This window comes from Pipistrellus kuhlii, unplaced genomic scaffold (genome assembly GCF_014108245.1).
Source record: "Pipistrellus kuhlii isolate mPipKuh1 unplaced genomic scaffold, mPipKuh1.p scaffold_m20_p_71, whole genome shotgun sequence".
Taxonomy (NCBI): Eukaryota; Metazoa; Chordata; class Mammalia; order Chiroptera; family Vespertilionidae; genus Pipistrellus; species Pipistrellus kuhlii.
The window spans coordinates 465,834-469,854 of NW_023425575.1; positions in this window are offsets into that span (position 1 = coordinate 465,834).

Sequence of the window (4,021 nt, forward strand, 5' to 3'; positions counted from 1 at the left end):
CGAGCCCGAGTTTCTTTGGTCCGGAACACGGAGTCCCCGCCCACTTCCGACTCTCTATTGGTCGGAGGCCTGCCAGAGCGAGGGGGTACGAAGCGGAAGTGCGTGGTATCTCAGCGACAGACGTGGTACCCGCCTACGTCGCCACTAACAACGGCCGAGACGAGCAGTTGCTTTAGCCAATGAGGGGCAGGATTGGGAGGCGTCCGAGGCTGCCCTTCTGCCAGGCCCGCAGGAAAGCTCGTGCGCCTGCGTCACTAGGAATGCATGACATCATATGGGGAACTGAGACTGTCTGCAGGTTTTGGCTTGTGAGGTCGCTGCTTCGCAGGCTGGCGAGGCTCCCTGCGTCTTTGTGTCACAGGAGGAGGATGTGAGTTTTAAAAAAAATATATGTTATTGATTTTTTACAGAGGAAGAGAGAGGACAGAGAGCCAGAAACATTAATAAGAGAGAAACAAAAAATAAAAAATAAAAAAATAAGAGAGAAGCATCCATCAGCTGCCTCTTGCACACCCACGACTGGGGATGTGCCCGCAATAAAGGTACATGCCCTTGACCGGAATCGAACCTGGGACTTTTCAGTCCACAGGCCAACGCTCTATTCACTGAGCCAAACCGGCCTCGGCGAATGTGAGTTTTTGATTTATGCCAAGGCCCAGAGAAGGGTGGTGATTTGTCTTAGTATCAAGATTAAAAATTAAGCCCCAGGAAGCATCCGATTCCTGAACCCTCTCTAGGCACATCTGCGTCCCCGCTTATTAACACTTGGGCGCTCCTGGAAACTTAGAACCGTCTGAGCAGCAAACACGTCTTGCTTTTTTAAAAAATTCTTTATTTATTTTAATATATTTTATTGATTTTATACAGAGAGGGAGAGAGATAATAGAGTTAGAAACATCGATGAGAGTCATTGATCAGCTGCCTCTTCCACACCCCCTACTGGGGATATGCCCGCAACCAAGGTACATGCCCTTGCCCGGAATCGAACCTGGGATCCTTCAGTCCCCAAGCCAACGCTCTATCCATTGAGCCAAACCGGTTTCGGCTATTTATTTTTTCTTTATTGGTTAAGGTATCACATATGTGTCCTTATCGCCCCATTGCCCCCTCCCCACCCCCACTCCCATTGTGCTTTCTCATGCCAACAAGCCTTGCCCAAACCGTACCTCCTACTTGGAGAGCTTTCCCTATTCAATTCTCAGATCTTGACATAAATTCTCTCCTTCCCACCCACTCTCCCTTTGCCCCCCGCCCCTTCCCTGTCTCACCTCAAGCCCCAGAGCCAAATAATCCCGCCGCTTTCTCTCGGTCTTCCAAAATTCCCAGCCCTGGAGCTTTGGCTGTTACTGTGCCTTTAAGCCTGTCTCCTTTCACAAATTGGGAGCAGGGACAACACGCCCCGAGCCTGCACTTTTAGGACCACGCTCACGGAGGGAGTTGGGAGATGGGGAAGGCGAGGCCTGGGATACCCCTTCCCCTTTATTCTGACACTTGAAGGGCAATCTTGAGTAGGGCTCCTGGACAGGTCTGAATAGCTCAAGCATCTTTTCAAAAAAAAACCTCAGCCCAGCCTTAGCTGGTTTGGCTCAATGGATAGAGGTCTGCCTGTGGAACAAAGGGTCCCGGGTTCAATTCTTGTCAAGGGCACATGCCTGGACTGAGGACACCATCCCCAGTGTAGCAGCCAATCATTCTCTCTCATCATTGATGTTTCCATATCTCTCTCCCTTCCTCTCTGAAATCAATAAAAATATTTTTAATATGTATATATTAAAGGAAAATTTTAATTTATATTAAAATAAAATAAAAATAACCTCTACCCAGTCTAGTTAGAAAACTCCCAATAAAGGGTGGAGGGGCTTACATAATTCAATCTTTGACCTCCTTATTGCCAGGATCACCCCCAACTCACCAGCTCATCCAAACAATGGTTCTTTATAGCTAAGGATGCACTTTACATATCTTAACATTTCATTTGTCAATTATATCACAATAAAGCTGAACAAAAAAGTCACAGGTGTGCCATGCAGAGGGTGCCTCTGCATCAGAAACAGGTTTGATCAGCACCTTGATTCTGGTCAGACTTTCCAAGAACAGGCCCTTTCTATCGACATCTAAATGAATGACCCAGTCCTGACCTGTTTCGCTCAGTGGATAGAGCGTCAGCCTGTGGACTAAAAGGTCCCAGAGAAGGGTGGTGATTTGTCTTAGTATCAAACCGGTTTGGCTCAGTGGATAGAGCGTCAGCCTGAGGACTGAAGGGTCCCGGGTTCAATTCTGGCAAAGGGCATGTACCTTGGTTGCGGGCACATCCCCAGCAGGAGGTGTGCAAGAGGCAGCTGGTCGATGATTCTCTCTCATCAGTGTTTCTAACTCTCTATCCCTCTCTCTTCCTCTCTGTAAAAAATCAATAAAATATATTTTAAAAAATAATAATAATAAATAAATTAAAAGGTCCCAGATTCTATTCCGGTCAAGGGCATGTACCTTGGTTGTGGGCACATCCCCGGTAAAAGGTGTACAGGAAGCAGCTGATGAATGTGTCTCATAGATGTTTCTTTCTTTCTTTTTTTTTTTTTTTTTTTTGAGAGAGGAATAGAGAGTTAGAAACATCATCAATGAGAGAGAATCATCAAACAGCACACCCACTATTGGGGGTTGTGCCCGCAACCAAGGTACATGCCCTTGACCGAATCAAACCCGGGACCTTTCAGTCCCCAAGCTGATGCTCTATCCATTGAGCCAAACCAGTTTCGGCTCTCATAGATGTTTCTAACTCTCTTTCCCTCTCAGTTCCTCTCTGTAAAAAAAATAAACAATTAAAAAAAAAAAGAGTGACCCAGACAATTATTACAGAACTGCAATCAGTTTCCACAGTTCTTGGCCCCAAAGTGGGGTGCCCATAATCTGCCACTTTTCCAAGTAGAACACTAAACTAGGCCACTGGCAGCAGTCCAGGTGCCTGAGAACTGACCCGTGATGGAAACAACCACATCAGATTTCAGTTCTGCGCAGGTGGAGTGAGACTGCGCAGCCCCAGGGCCCACAGGGTACCAGCAGGTTTCAGCTTAAGCCACCAGTGAACTAGGGCCCTGCACATAGGGGTTCCCAGTGCCAGTGGCTTTGGCTAAAGTGTGGAGCATAAAATTTCCTCCATAAAGGACAACGACCACATGTTCCTGTAAAGTCAAGGTATTGCTGGGCCAGTGTAGCTTCATTCTTTCCCTGCCCCCCCCACCAATGTTTCATTTTTTTAAAAATATATTTTATTGATTTTCTACAGAGAGGAAGGGAGAGAGATAGAGAGCCAGAAACGTCGATGAGAGAGAAACACCGACCAGCCGCCTCCTGCACACCCCACACCGGGGATGCGCCCGCAACCAACATACATGCCCCTGACTGGAATCGAACCTGTGACCCTTCAGTCCGCAGACCGACGCTCCACCACTGAGCCAAACCGGTTTCGGTGTTTCATTTTTTAAATTGATTTTTAAAGAGAGAGGAAGGGAGAGGGATACAGAGATAGAAACATCAATGGGAGCCTGACTGGTGTGGTTCAGTGGTTGAGCGTCGTCAACCTATGAAACAGGAGGTCACAGTTCAATTCTCAGTCAGGGCACAGGCCTGGGTTGTGGGCTCAGTCCCCGGTGTGTGCAGGAGGCAGCCGACCAATGATTCTCTTTCATCACTGATGTTAATATTTTCTCTCCTTTTCCCTTTCTCTCTGAAATTAAAAAAAAAAAAAAAAAAAAAAAAAAAGTGTACCTGTTCCCTGGCTGGATGTATTCAATGGTTAGAGTGTTGGCCTGTGAAGGGTATCTGGCTTGATTCCCAGTTAAAGGTACTTACCTAGGTTTGCTCCCTTCCCCCCCCCCCCCCCCCCCGCAGGAAGCGTGCTGGAGGCAACCTGTCTATGTGTGTCTCGCCCATAGATGTTTCTGTCTCTTTTCCCCGCTCCTCCGCCCTCCCTACCTTCCACTCACTCTGAAAAAGCAATGGAGCCCTAACCGGTTTGGCTCAG